The following is a 14,922-nucleotide window of genomic DNA, read 5'->3' as shown; positions in this document are numbered from 1 at the left end:
GGTGCCTGCCTCCACACAAAATGGAGGGCAGAGAAGGAAGGAGTGGGGGTGATACCCCCCTTATAACTTTTCATCTGGGATGTGGGAGACCCAGGTTCAATTCCCCCGTCCAACCCGCTGCCTGAGAGGGATAAAGGAACTGAAGAAGGGTCTTCCAACTCTTAGAAGAGTGCTCTAACCTCTGAGCTCTCGGGTATTCTGGTATGGTGCTCCCTCAGTCTCTCCAGCTGATTCTGTTCCACTGTGTATACATACTTATGGAGAGAGAAAGTGAGACCAACTGTTGCTCAGTGGCTCAGGAACCCACCTGGGAGATGGGAGATCAGGGTCCAGTCCCCCTGCTCCAACTCATAGGCACCAACTCCGTGGGTGCTCCAGGGCTGCTTAGCACCGGCAGCCAGCTCCCCGGCTCCCAGCACCTTCCACCTGCTGGCGCCCCGCCGATCAATTCCTCCCTCTCCCTCCCAGCACCTCTCATCCGTCATAATCAGTTGTTCCACAGTGTGCAGGAAGTGCTGGGGAGAGGAGGGGGGAGAAGAGGAGCAGAGGGGCAGCACTCAAGGGAGGCAGGGTGGGTATGGGGTTTGAGGGAAAGGGTCACGTGGGGGCAGGGCCTGGGAAAGAGCGTGGGGTTCAGCACCCCTGGGGCCCAGATGAAGCTGGCACCTGTGCTCCAACTACTCTTTTGGAAAGATATTAACTCAACCCTTAGTACCAGGGTAGACTTTCAAAATGATGTACAAAGGAGAAAAAACCTGGGGCTTGTGCACTTCTTTATGGTTTATAATGATTGTATCTGAAGCAGTTTTTTGTGGCTTTTTGTATTAGCAATTCAGATCCTGTCTAGATTGAAAGGCTCTAATTTGACTGGCAAACTAGTAATATAACATCATCACAGGAGCTGAGACAGTAAAAGTTGCACTGCTGAGATAGGAAGGTATTTTTTCTCTCAACTGTTAAAACTTTCAGGGCTAGTCTGCTCACAGTGTTGCAACAAAAGTGTTTACATCTGCACAGCTTGTTCCTGTAAGTTTAAAAGTGCAGTCTAAACACATAAAAATAACATCTTCAGTGGTATATGTACAACTGTGTGTGTAAATCAGGCCTTAGCTTTGTCAAGGATTAATTAACATTTTGGATAAAGGAAACTTTGATATTAAACATTTAAGACATTCACCTCTTCAACTAAGCTGTCAAGAGTTCACAGCAAACATCCCCAAGGCATTCCAGGGGAGAGCAAATTCCTCACCTTGCTAAAAGTAAAAACAACAACAAAAACAAGCAGGGGAAAACAGTCATAAATCCAAAATCACCAATCAATCAGCATGAAGAATCAAAAACAAAGATCTTTGTAAGTATTTTTTTTAATGACTTTGCCATGCTTCCGCATGCCGCTCCACCCCACCTGGTCTCTGCCACATGGGTATCAGTAAATTCACGGGGAGAGGTTTATTATTCATTAAAATTCTGTCCTTAACTGTCTGCCCTGGTTATCTGAATCACTATGAACACTGGGATATAAGTGTTTCAATTTTAATTTTGGGGGTAATTTTATCTAATAAGTTCTCTTGCAGGAAATGTAGTCCTAACTTACTAGAAAGAACTTGAGCAGTGTTGGTCTATATTTCCATTAAGTTCCCAAACTCACATTCCAGAATACATTCACTGCAGATTTACCCAAGGTGTTGTCTGCCCCTACCCTCCTTCAATCCACACAAAAAAGCGTCTAACTCAGGCTTCAGGGTTCATTAAGTCCAGGGTAGGGGAGACAGCCAAAGGTATAGAGGCTTGAGCTCAGATGTCACTTCAGTGTGGACTGGCAACCTACATACTTTGCAGTCAGGATGCAGGCTAATCAAGCCCAGGTGCTATTACTCCTCCTACGCTATTCCACAATTCTTCCTGACCTATATTTCCTGTCTATCTCCTCCTTTAAATCATACACACTGACCCAGCATTTTAGCCCCGCACTTGGTTGTTTCATTTCTGGTGTGATTCCATTGCATTTGAATAGAGACACCATCCAAGAAATCCTCCTATAATGCTGCCAGTTGATCAAAAACTAATGCCAGCCTTTTGGTAAAGCTGTGGTGCGAGATCAGTAAGCCCCATCAATTGGGGGAGCATGCCCCAAATGACAATTGTATGGGTGGAGGACAGAAAGAAACGCGGAGGCAGAAAAGTCAGCCTAGTTCACCACGAATCACTTGGTGGTTTGTCATTATGGAATTCAGCCTGCATTCTCGTTAGAAGCCCTTGCTGCCAAGTGCTGTTCGCTTTCTTCTTCAGTGCTGTCTGCATTAATAATGAATAGTTCCACTTGGAAGTTATTTACATAAAGTACTATTCTCGTGTCACTACTGCCAGACAGCAGCTCCATGCTAGGCGAGAGAGAAAGAAGGGAGAGAACATCCTGCAAATGACTTCATAGAGCAGCCCAGTTTAATGCACCACTAAGAACCATGGGATAGCCTGCCAGAAACCCATCCGAGCATATATGAGCTAGTACAACAGCACTGCAGCCACATGGGTCTGACACGGATAGGGCTGTGCAGTGGGGATGCTCCACCTTGTCGAGACAAGTCCAGGCTAACTCTGCAGTGAAGATTTACCGGCAAAGGTGTGACTGAGAAAGGGGGTCCACAGAATGAACTCAACTAAGGAGCAAGCAGTGGCATGCTGTTCAGCTTACTGGAAATGATCCTCAGTTAGGTTGTTTAAAACCAATGAGTGAACAAAAGCTGCTTGGTTTCAAATACTATTTTATGCTTTTTTCCCTCATATATATTTCTATTTTAAGGCCACTAGTTAACAGTGTGGCCTGTATACTAGAGCCTGTATTTTCAAAAGGAAAAATAGCAATTGTTTTTGTTTAGAAAAAAGTCATTTATTAGAGATGTGCCTGTTAAAACATACATATGTTTGTTAGCAAAGATAGCGCAAAAAATGGCTGGACAGACTTGAGCCATTAGAGAATATCTGCTTTTAGGGAATAGAATAAACCATGTAATACTCTGTGACAAACTTCCCTTCATTTTGTAAGAAAAAGCTTTATCTTTAGATATAAAAAGTTGATTGAGGGCAGAAAATATACAGCAGATCATGAAATTTCAATCTTAATTCATGCATACGTGGTACTCTTTTTGCTACAAAGCACAGAATATCAGCTTATATTTTGAACTTCCTAGATTTGATTAGTGTGCGTCACAAATTTATTGTTATTTAAACATGGGTGGAAGGACTTTTGCATTTCAATTTGAAGAAGATACCATGAAAGTGCCTAGCAGAGGGAGTTTTGAGTTCAGAAAACACAGCTATAGTTTCTAGATAGCACTTAACTAGAAGCAGTTTTCAATTTTTCAGCCCAGAATTATAGTGCCACAAAGCTTCTATTACAGTGATGGGAAGATCCATCCTGCCAACTGGCAGCCATAATTTTCAACCATTAAAATAATTATGCTAGCAACACCAATGTACTTTAAAGCCAGCAGCCACATATAATCTCTGCATGTTTCAAAAATTGTAACATTGCTTTAGAAAGATCAGTTTCCTTATTATAGAACAAAAAATTATGTAAAGATTGTGACACAGAGGCTTTTTGGCAAATGGTCCCCTATTCTTTGCAAGTGACTTCTCAGACTTGACAAACTCACTACACCAAACATGTCTTGCAGGTTATTTACCCATAAAAAGTAGCATATAAGGAATCTACAGAAAGGTCATAATTTGTCAAGATTCCTAATCATTGCAAGAGATATGTATGGGTTATATTTAAGGAATAATGTAATTAAACTGAAAATATGCTTGTTAAGTATGGAGTAAAAGTCAGTCAACAGGGGATAACATCTCAGGGCTTGTCTACACATCCACCGATGCAGCTGCGCTGCTGTAGTGCTTAGTGAAGATGCGATCTATTCCGATAGGAGAGCTGCTCCCTGTGACGTTGCAGTCTATATGATTTTATAAAAATATGATAATGAGTGAATATAATGTAACTGTAATGTGCTTCATGCAAAAGGTCTCTTGTAAGGTACACCTCTACCTCGATATAATGCTGTCCTCGGGAGCCAAAAAATCTTACCACGTTATAAGTGAAACCGCGTTATATTGAACTTGCTTTGATCCACTGGAGTGCGCAGCCCCGCCCCCGGAGCACTGCTTTACCGCATTATATCTGAATTTGTGTTATATCGGGTGGCATTATATCAAGGTAGAGGTGTATCATTACAAAGCTTATAATCTACTGAGTGTGTTCATCCTATTTCTATAAATGTATCACTCTTGTATCTAAAACTAGAAATATAATTCTGAGGGCCTACTGTAATTATGCAAAGTGTGGGCAATTAATGGTGGTTTGGAATCTTGATGGCTCCCATCAACCAGGACAACTGACTGTGGATGGCTCTGTTTGCAGGCAAGCCTTCCTGTGAGTCAGGCTGGGAGGAATGAAGGCTTGGGGTCTTACAGTGACATGTGATCATATCACCTGAACTGGAATCCATCTTTAACCTGGTGTTTTTCCAGTGAGGCGGGGTGGGAACCCAGAGGGATAAAGAATTCCCACCTTACAGAACAAAGGGGCAGCCATCATGAGGAATCCCCTAGCTACCACCTGAGCTGGAACAAGAGCTGTACCAGGGGAAAAGATTGTGCCCAGACTAGGAAAGTGTCCAGTCTGAGAAAATAAACTTATTGAAACATCTCTAAGGGTGAGATTTTACCTGTATTCAGTTGTATTACTGTCTTAGGTTTAGATTTGCATGTTTTGTTTTATTTTATTTTACTTGGTAATTCACTTTGTTCTGTCTGTTACTACTTGGAATCACTTAAATCCTACTTTCTGTATTTAATAAAATCACTTTTTACTTATTAATTAACCCAGAGTATGTATTAATACTGGGGGGAGGCAAACAGCTGTGCATACCTCTCTATCAGTGTTACAGAGGGCGAACAATTCATGAGTTTACCCTGTATAAGCTTTATACAGGGTAAAACGGATTTATTTGAGTTTAGACCCCATTGGGAGTTGGGCACCTGAGTGTTAAAGAAAAGAACACTTCTGTAACCTGCTTTCAGTTAAGCCTGCAGCTGTTTGGGGCAAGAAATTCAGACCTTGGGTCTGCGTTGGAGCAGATGGGCATGTCTGGCTCAGCAAGACCGGGTGCTGGGGTCCCAAGCTGGCAGGGAAAGCAGGGGCAGAAGTAGTCTTGGCACATCAGGTGGCAGCTCCCAGGGGGTTTTCTGTGATTTAACCCATCAAACTCCCATCGGCGTAGATACTCCACCTCCTCCAGAGGTGGCAGCTGTATCAACGGGAGAAGTCGTCCCATCGACAAAGTGCTGTTTACATTAGCAGTTCAGTCAGTATAACTGCACCGCTCAGGGATGTGGAATTTCCACACCTCTGAGCAACATAGTTATATCAACATAACAAGTCTGTAGTGTGACCAAGCCTTAGTGATGGCCCATTCAAGCAAGAGGGAGTTTTCAGCACACTCTGGTTAGCCGGTGATGTAATGCAAGACTCAGTGGTCTAGCCGTGCTCCATCCCTAGACTTTAAATTAGAAACTATCAGATACAACTGCAAACAACTGAAACCACGTGGAGGTAAAAAAGGAACATTACAACAGACTGTAACCTTGCCTATGAATAAAGACAAAGGACTGTTTCAGTATATCACAGGCTGGGGAAAGACACACAGTTTCTTTTTAATGAGAAGACATCTTGAGGAGCGAGTGTTCTCATGAAAATTGGATCCTGGCTCCTGTGAAGCCAGCCAGCTCTGCAATAGACTGACCTTTGAAGGGAGTAAGGGGAGAAACTTTATTAGAAAGGAAAGGCAACTATTGATAAGTGTAGACCCAGGGTCGCAGTTTATGATTTTGTTTTATGTAGTAACCATTCGTTTCCATCACTCTCTTTTCTTTCTAGTAGAATCTCTCCCCTTTCTTAATTAAACCTTCTTTTGTTTTATTATCAGTGCTGTGTGTTATACCCAAGCGGTGGTTTAAGGTAAAACTGGTAAACTGGGGAACACTGCTCCTTTGGGGGCAGAGGATCTGGGATTTCTTTGAGTAGTGAATATCACGGGTTGGATATCACAGGGGAATGTTTCAAAGGGACTTGGGGACTGGGGTACATCTATTGTTAACTTGCTAGGCAAAGACATGGCTGATGTAGCTCAGAGGAGAGTGGTTGAGTGGCTGAAAGGCTACACAGAACTTGAGACATCCCAAAATGTAGCTGTTTTATAACACCACAGTTTAGGACTTTTACTTAAAATATTCAAGTGATAGGATTCTTGAGTTAGCATCCTGTTTCCATGTTATGCAGAAGCATTCATTTTTAACAGGATGAACAATAAAATATTTTTGTAACAAGTAAATCATAAATATAGCAAGTAACTGTTCCCCACAATGTTTATTGGAAGATCTTTTAAATTAAAACTATGGCCCTGATCCTGCAAACATTTACATATGCAAGTAGTCCTGCTGGTACAATTTAGGTGAATAAAAGTGATTGGTGATGTAGTGAGAGGTCTGGATTCTGCAAGTTTTATAGCTAGACTTTCTCCCAACTCTGAAATTTAAGTAAATAACTACTGCAAGCTGACAAACTTACTATGGAAAAGTAAATGGCCTTATTTCTCAGCCCTATAGTGTTTAGATGAAAAAATCCTTGTCCCACAGACCTGAAACCATTTCCCCTCTTAATACCATTACACCAAATGGATTCTGTGTCAGCTGTATCAGACTGCTAGATAGCTGATACCTGAACTTAATAAAAAGTTTAATAAATAAAATACCAACCACTCAGGAAATAGGTAGTTTATTAGAGTAGAGTAGCCTTGCAAATACTCATGAGTGTTCCTGTTTTGTGTTTCATGAGAGAAGACCTGAAGAAGCAAAAGAGTGCAGCAAGGATAACACTGCTACTTACATTAGGTAGTCTGAGAGCAAGTGCTGCTAACTCCTGGACACTGGAGACTTGAGAGAAGACCAATTCACTATACGCCTGACCAAGGGAAGAATGCCCTGCTACTGGGACTGTGGAACACACTATAAACTGCCTTCCAAGGACCCCTTCCCAAGCTCTGTGTTGGGGTCTCAGCACATAGTGCTACATAGATTTCAGACAGCACTTTAGCCTATAGGGCAGGCCAATGGATCTGCCATAACTTAGGCCCCAGAGCTGTCTAAGTTATTCTGGGGACCTCCCCAGCTCCCAGAACAGCCCAAGATAAGGAGCAAAAATGGCTTAGAACCTCCTTAGGCTCCTCCTCCTCTGGCTGCAAGTTTGGGTTGCATTTCTTGGAGAGAACACAGCATCTCATCCATAATCTTTTTCTTTCCAGTCTTCCTCGTCTTCTTCAATTCTTGGGACTGATACTTCAATATATACTTTGAAAAATTACAATTAAGAATATTCAGCAAATCTGCTATAAAAACTAAACCAGAATGCAGCTACTAAGTAATGATACAATGTATACCAGTACCAAAATCCATTAAATAAAAATGCTCAAATCTACATAATTTGATAGAATACAACAAAGTCATGGCATCACAATGCTGCAACAGAGCCAATGTTGCATACTTTAAAAATAAATGTCTCAGCTTTGCTTCAGCATTTACAGTGGCTAGCAATAAGAAACCACTATCATGCAATAATGTTCTATTCCCTTGAAAGTATCCCTTAAATAAATGTACAGCAAACCCGGTTTAAAATAAAAGCTGTTTATAAAGTTTCCTTGTGAAAATAGGGTACTGCTGTTCCTGGATCCTCTCTTATTTTAAGAGTCCACCAGCGTTATAAAAATTATCCCACAAGTACCACAAAACATCAAAGATTGTCTGATTTATACAGTTTACCAATCGTCTGTATAGTAATGATAAAAATATTGATTTCTTCAATGCACTTTTGTTACTGAAATTCAATTACACCAGAGTCTTAAGGAACTGAAATTATTTCCTTTTATATTGGATTAACTACAGAGTCTTTTTAAAATGCAAACATCAAATCCTTCACCAGTATTAAACAACAGGGGTGCAATTAGTAACTTTAATACATAACAACTTTCTTCTTCCAGATGTTTTATAAACTAAGGCCCTAGTCCAGTGATCAGATCTATGCAGGCCGACCCCCAAATCGGTGCAAAGAGTTTCGTGACTACAATGGGGCTCTGCCTGAATAAAATGTTTGTCTGTATAGCTCTGAAGGCAAGATTGGGGCTTAGGATACATCGCCACTGTGTTTTAAAACCCATGGCAGCAAGTCTCAGAGCCCAGGTCTACAGACTCAGGCTCTTCCTAGGGTGCTAAAAACAGCAGTGTAGATGTTGTGGCCTAGGCTGGAGTTCAGGTTCTGAAGCTCAGGGAGATGGGTGTGCTTCAGAGCCTGAGCTCCAACCCAAGCTGCAATGCCTACATAGCTATATTTAGTGCCATAGTGCAAACCCAAGTCTGTAGTGTAGACGATTTAATGTAGATGTACCCTAAGAGGCCTGGTCCAGCAGATACTATTTAGTGTAGTGCTCATCACTGAGGGCTTGGCTACACTTGCACTTTATAGCGCAATAAAGCCTCCCAGAGTGCTCTACCTTACTCCCCGTCCACACTGGCAAGGCATGGAGAGCGCTCTGACTCCCTGGCTAGAGCGGTCTTGGTACTCCACCTCCCCGAGACGATTAACAGCTGTTGCGTATTGGGGGAGATGCTGCAGCTCCAGTGTAAACATCATTACGCACTGATTGACCTCCGGAAACGCCCCATAATCCTCTTAACTGAAGTGGTCTCTCTTGTCTTTGTTGTGAACTCGGGACACGGAAATGCTGTTTCAAAACTCCGGTTCTGAGAGCGGCTGCTTATCTGGTCTGAGAAAAAAAACCAAACAGCTACTGTTTGCCTTGGAGTGAGTGAGATAGAGGCGGGGGGCTCCGTTTGGAGTGCGGGCTGCTCAAGAAAAAAAAACAAACAGCTACTGTTTGCTTTGAGTGAGTGAGAGAGAGGTGGAGGAGGGAGAGGGGTCTGAACTTACAAGAACTGACACTCTCAGCACCCCAAAAACCCACTCTCTCCCCCCACACTCCCTGTCACACTCCACCCCCCCCTTTTGAAAAGCACGTTGCAGCCTCTTGAATGCTGGGATAGCTGCCCATAATGCACCGCTCCCAATGCAGCTGTAAGTGCTACAAAGGTGGCCATGCCAGTGCACTTTCAGCTCTCAGTGTGGACAGACTGCAGCACTTTCCCTACCACGCTCTACGAAGGCTGGTTTAACTTAAAGCGCTCTACAGCTGCAAGTGTAGCCATACCCTGAGAGTAGTGTAAGTGACTTCAACCAGATTATTCACAGCAGTACTCACTGACTATTCTTCACAACTGTCAGCTATGATACAGAAGTTCCTAAACTCCCAGATCATGTGCTCGAGCCGCTTACTTAGGCTATGGCTACACTGGCACCTTACAGCGCTGCAACTTTCTCACTCAGGTGTGTGAAAAAACACCCCCGAGTGCAGCAAGTTACAGCTCTGTAAAATGCCACTGTAAACAGTGGCCCAGCGCTGGGAGCTGCGCTCCCAGTGCTGTAAACTAATCCCCTCGTGGAGGTGGAGTACCTGCAGCGCACGACCACACTCGCACTTCAAAGCGCTGCTGTGGGAGCGCTCCCGCGGCAGCGCTTTGGAGTTTCAAGTGTAGCCACAGCCTTAGGCACAAATACCCTATTAGTAACCCATCTATAAAATGAGGATAGAAGTACTTCCCTATCTCACAGATTATAAACTATGAGGTGCTCACATAATGCAGCAGTGAGGACCATATAAATACCCAGACAGCAGTACACCTACCAAAAGCAGTCCAGATCTCTCCCTCAGAAGCCTTCTCCTCCTCAGCAGCAATGGCTATAATTATATAGCCAAAGGGTTCAAAGAACCCTTTGAAGAATTTCCCTGTTTTATTCATCAGCCATTTCCAATGATTATTTCCCCCTCTCATCAGTAGAGGTTTCCTCATTTGCTGATCCCACCCGTTTTCAATGGATCTATACTGAATAACCACTGTATGCATATGGGCAGGAATTTTTCTGCTTAAAAATAAGAAGAGTTTAGCTCAACGGAGGAACACAAAGAATTTTTTTTTCTTTTAAGTCTTAAGTCTTTTTCTTTTAAGTCTCACGATCCCAACATGACCCTAGTACAAAGACAGAGGACTGTCTCTGCACAGTTTGAAGTGTTGCTATATCCTTGATACTCACTTTAAAAAAAAAAAAAAAAAAAAACACACACCAGCCCAACAACTGAGGGTCAGGCTTATTAGCTGACAAACAAAAGTGCAATTATTTTAATGTTTTTTGTTTCTTTTCTTTTTAAGGTGAGGAAGGAGTCACCAGAAACTTACCCTTACCCCCTTTTAAAATTATTCCTATCCTGTACAAACACAGACTTTGACCTTGACTACTGTTTAAATCAGGGGTAGGCAACCTTTCAGAAGTGGTGTGCCGAGTCTTCATTTATTCACTCCAATTTAAGGTTTTGCGTGCCGGTAATATATTTTAATGTTTTTAGAAGGTCTCTTTCTATAAGTCTATATTATATAACTAAACTATTGTATGTAAACTAAACAAGGTTTTCAAAATGTTTAAGAAGCGTCATTTAAAATTAAATTAAAATGCTGATCTTACGCCACCAGCCTGCTCAGCTCGCTGCCAGCCTGGGGTTCTGTTCACCTAGGCCGGCACTGGGCTGAGCAGGGCCTATGGCCGGGACCCCAGACCTGGGGTGGGGCGGTGTTTCAGGGGTCAGGGCAGAGGGCTGGGGAAGGGAGTTCAGGGCAGAAGGCTGGGGTGTGTGTGGGGGGGTTCAGGGATCAGGGCAGAGGACTGGGGGTGCAGGAGGGGTGCAAGGCAGAAGGCTGTGGGGGGGGGTTCAAGGGTCAGGGCAGAGGGCTGGGAGGTGTGGGGGGTGCAGGGCAGAAGGCTGGGTGTGGAAGGGATTCAGGGCACACAGATGGGGCTGTGGAGGTGCAGGGCAGAAGGCTGGGTGTAGAAGGGATTCAGGGCACACAGATGGGGCTGTGGAGGTGCAGGGCAGAAGGCTGGGTGTAGAAGGGATTCAGGGCACACAGATGGGGCTGTGGAGGTTCAGGGCAGAAGGCTGGGTGTGTGTTGGGGTGGGGGGGTTTCAGGGCAGAGGGCTGGGGTGTGTGGTGGGGTCAGGGTAGAGGGCTGGGGTGTTCAGCTCGTGGGGGTGCTCCCAGCCCCCTGCCCTGAGTGGCTCATCGCAGGGGACTGGAAGGGATATGCCCTGTTCCACCCCCTTCCCCCAGGCTCCGTCCCTACCTCTCTCTGCATCCTCTATGGAGCTGTGTGCACGCTGCCGCTCTCCCCCGTTAGGACCATCAGATGATTGGCGCAGGGAGGGAGAGGAGGCGGGGCAGGAAAACACCACGCTGGGGGAAGAAGCAGGGGAGGAGGGACGCTTGGCTGCTGCAGAACCAAGCTTCTGCCTCCTGCCCCCGCAGGGGAGAGTGGTGGGTGGGGGGGCTGAGTGGGGCTGGGACCGCAGGAGGGAGCTGCGTGCCACTCAGAATCAGCTCGCGTGCCATGTTTGGCACGCGTGCCGTAGGTTGCCGACCCCAGGCTTAATTGAAGGCAACTGCTTATAAACAGCTTGGATACATTACAGTTTCAGCAAAATTTGAATGACCAGAAGTCTATTTTTAAAAGATTTTTTAAAATGCATGATATGAATTATACTGTGGAAAAGCACTTCCACCGCCTCACTGGGCTCAACATTTCCCCCTCTAGCAGTGGGGGGGTCCTGGAATAAAGTAGTTCCACTCCCGAGAGTTTTTATTCCTCATTCAGGTTTTATTTTTCAGTATTTTACAAGGTGGGTGTGATAAATGAAGGGGTGGAGGAGCTTACTTTTATGGACACCCAGCCAGCCAATTAGCTACAAAATCCCTGTTAGTAGCTGTTCTCTACTTGCTTTACCTGTAAATGGTTAAAAAAGCCCATAGGTAACAGGAAGGGAGTCGGCACCTGACTAAAAGAGCCAATGGGAGGGTTAGAACTTTTTAAAATAGTGAAAAAAAATTCCCTTTGTCTGTCTGTTGTTCTACCAAGAGAGGGGACAGAGCAGAAACAGGGCTGGAGCTATGCTGTAAAAAAGCTGTGGGCCAGGTATGAAAAAAATCACCAGATCATACCTAGAAACTACTCATTTGAAACCCCCAGATATGTAAGTAGATCAGGAAATGTCTAGCAAGACACGGTTAGGTTTATCTCTTTATGGGTTGTGGACTCCTTTGTGCTAACCCCAGGTGCTTTTGTTTTTTTCTTGTAACCATCAAGCTGGACCTCAAGAGAGCTATCTTGATTCTTAATTTTGTAATTGTTTTTTTTTTAATCCAGCAAAAAGCCTAAATTCCAGATGTATTTCCTTTCTTTTTGTTTTTAATAAAATTTACCTTTTTTAAGAACAGTATTGGATTTTTGTTCCTAAGAGATTTGTGCATATGTTGTTTAATTAGTTGGTGGCAACAGCTGATTTCCTTTGTTTTCTTTCTCAGCTCTTCCCCAGAGAGGGGGTGAAAGGGCTTGAGGGTACCCCACAGAAAGGAATTCCCAAGTCTGCCTTCCTGGGTCCCAAAAAGGGGTTTTTTTGCAGTTGGGTGGTAGCAGCATCTACCCATCCAAGGTCAGAGAGAAGTTGTAACCTTGGGAGTTTAATACCAGCCTGGAGTGGCCAGTATTAATTTTTAGAATCAAAGTGCCAGAGTGGGGAATCAGCCTTGACAGTGGGCCTCTGGGCAGGCCCAAGCAGTATTGGGTCATAGTACATAATACATCAAGATCATAATACAAAAAGGGAATATTTTTCCCTGCCCCCGCTCTGGGATGCTGCCTTGTTATGTGGGCTCTAGGTTGACAGTCCTTCCCCAAACAGGAAGTTAGCTTGTTGCTTCCCCTAAGGAGAGCAGCTTTTCACCCTGCTATAGCTTAGCTCTCCCTCCCTCCATCTCACCAGAAGAGAGGTTTTTAAAGGTCACAAGCAGCCCTTAATTGGACTCAGGTGTCCCTAGTTGACCTGAGTTAATCTTTTTTCAGCTAATGGGAGAAAAGAACCTTTACCATTCTAGGACTGACATACCTGCCTTCCCCCATTCTCTTACATCTGTCCAGTCTGACTTTGTCACAATACTTATACGTTAGCAGTTCATCATCTTGTTTTCCTACAGTTTTTGAAATGTAATGTCTGTCTCATCTTATGCGGGGGTTCCGTTCCACGGTTAGCACGTAAAGCGAAAACCGCATATAGCCAAAATTCCATTGAGTTCAATGGTGGGCGAAATCGCCCGCATACAGGTATAGTATTAAAATTGTTATTTTTCTTTGTTTTTGTTTTTTTGTTTTTGCCGACCGCATAAAGTTGAAATCGCGCATGTTAAATGCGCGTAAGATGCGACAGACCTGTATACATCTCCCCATAGCCACAGAAACATAGGGACATTTGCAAATATCTTACAATATGCGAACACTCAGAACTTAAACATCCAGTTACAAAGCAAACAACCCTTTGAAACAAACCTCTCCAGATGATTCGTCATATATAAATATCTGACTAAAATAAGGCAAGTCAAAGGTGGGCTAACAAAAAGGAAAAAATGTGAATGCAGTAGCAAAGATTTTTGAATGGCAGCTTTGACATTATCCCATTCAATCCACTTTGAACATAATTATAATACTGGCTGTATCTTGTAATAGAAAATAAACTCAATATACTTGTAAATATACAATAATTTTTTAAAAGTCTGAGTTCAATCACGTTTCAGGAATGTTTTCACAGCTGAAAATGTGTCTCTCTCTACATACTCTCTGAAATATTTAAAAGTAGCACAGGAACTCATCATAAATATATTCACTTGACAGATTACTCCAGCTCCCATGAGGTCTATTGCAAACCCCTGTTACAATATCCTTTGCTACAATACTGTCTGCATTTCTGAAGTTCAGCATTTCACAAGAGCAAGAAAGACAGCACAAATGTATTTTCCTAGAATGTAGTAACCCACCACCCAGTTTTTCCATATGTGGTTTAACTTGCACCGGGATCTTACCATCAATAATGCACCATACACAATGCCACAAAAATAAACAATATGCTAATATGAACAGCTTTTGATTCCTCAATGTAATGTAAAAATGTGAAGCCACTGAATGAAGATACATAAACTAACATATATTTAAACATACATTGATCTGTTTCTGTTTTCTGTGCCCCTTCTAATTATAAGCCATTTATGATGATGACAAATGAGGCTCTCCTTCCCTTGGATCCTGCAACGAAGTCATAAGGCTGAATTTGTTAAAATTATTTCTATGGCAAGAGTGATTAAATCCATACAGGAGTAACTTCACTGCAAGACCAGGCAGAAGGAGAAGCTGGAATGGGACGGAGAAAGATCGAATTCAAACATATCTTTAAAAAAGCAAGCACAATATACAAACAAATCTCTAGGCTTACAAAAATGCTTTGTGTGTAGGTGTTCTTATTGCAAATTCACCATAGCACAAAAGCATACTTGTGTGTACAATTCTGCTCTTCTAGTAATCTGCATCTTTTCAGATGTCATAAGGAAGACCTCTCTCCCACCAGAAACGACACGCTTATTCCACATATTTCCTCTACAAAAAAAAATTAAGAAACGTATAGCTTTAATCTGTCAGGTTTCATACCTTGCATACATGCAGCTATGTATAAAATGTTCTCCTGCAACAGGATATTTACCACAATTATAGGATTTTGTAAGCAGTGGTTGCTTTGCTCAATCAGTACTGAACTTGCAAAAAGGCAAGTCTTTCCTTACAGTATGCATAATAATCAGTCTATCTCACTCAGCTCACGGGTGCCCAAAGTTTGT

The 14,922-nt window shown here is 43.1% G+C and overlaps 1 protein-coding gene across 5 annotated transcripts in view; it reads right to left on the bottom strand.

The window, feature by feature from the left end:
* Positions 1 to 14,922, bottom strand: part of LIMS1 (LIM zinc finger domain containing 1) — a 137,729-nt gene that overhangs the window by 111,255 nt on the left and 11,552 nt on the right. Inside the window, exon 1 of one of the 5 annotated variants that reach the window (XM_065580965.1) lies at positions 1,178 to 1,248. The exons of the other annotated variants lie outside the window; for them this stretch is intronic. The gene's annotated coding sequence lies outside the window, so the exon portion shown is untranslated. Of the gene's footprint in view, positions 1 to 1,177; positions 1,249 to 14,922 lie in introns of those variants that run through there. 5 annotated transcript variants of the gene reach the window in all.

This window comes from Chrysemys picta, chromosome 1 (assembly GCF_011386835.1).
Source record: "Chrysemys picta bellii isolate R12L10 chromosome 1, ASM1138683v2, whole genome shotgun sequence".
NCBI classification, from domain to species: Eukaryota; Metazoa; Chordata; order Testudines; family Emydidae; genus Chrysemys; species Chrysemys picta.
The sequence above is the reverse complement of the archived record's forward strand: the minus strand, read 5'-3'. Positions and strand labels throughout refer to the sequence as shown.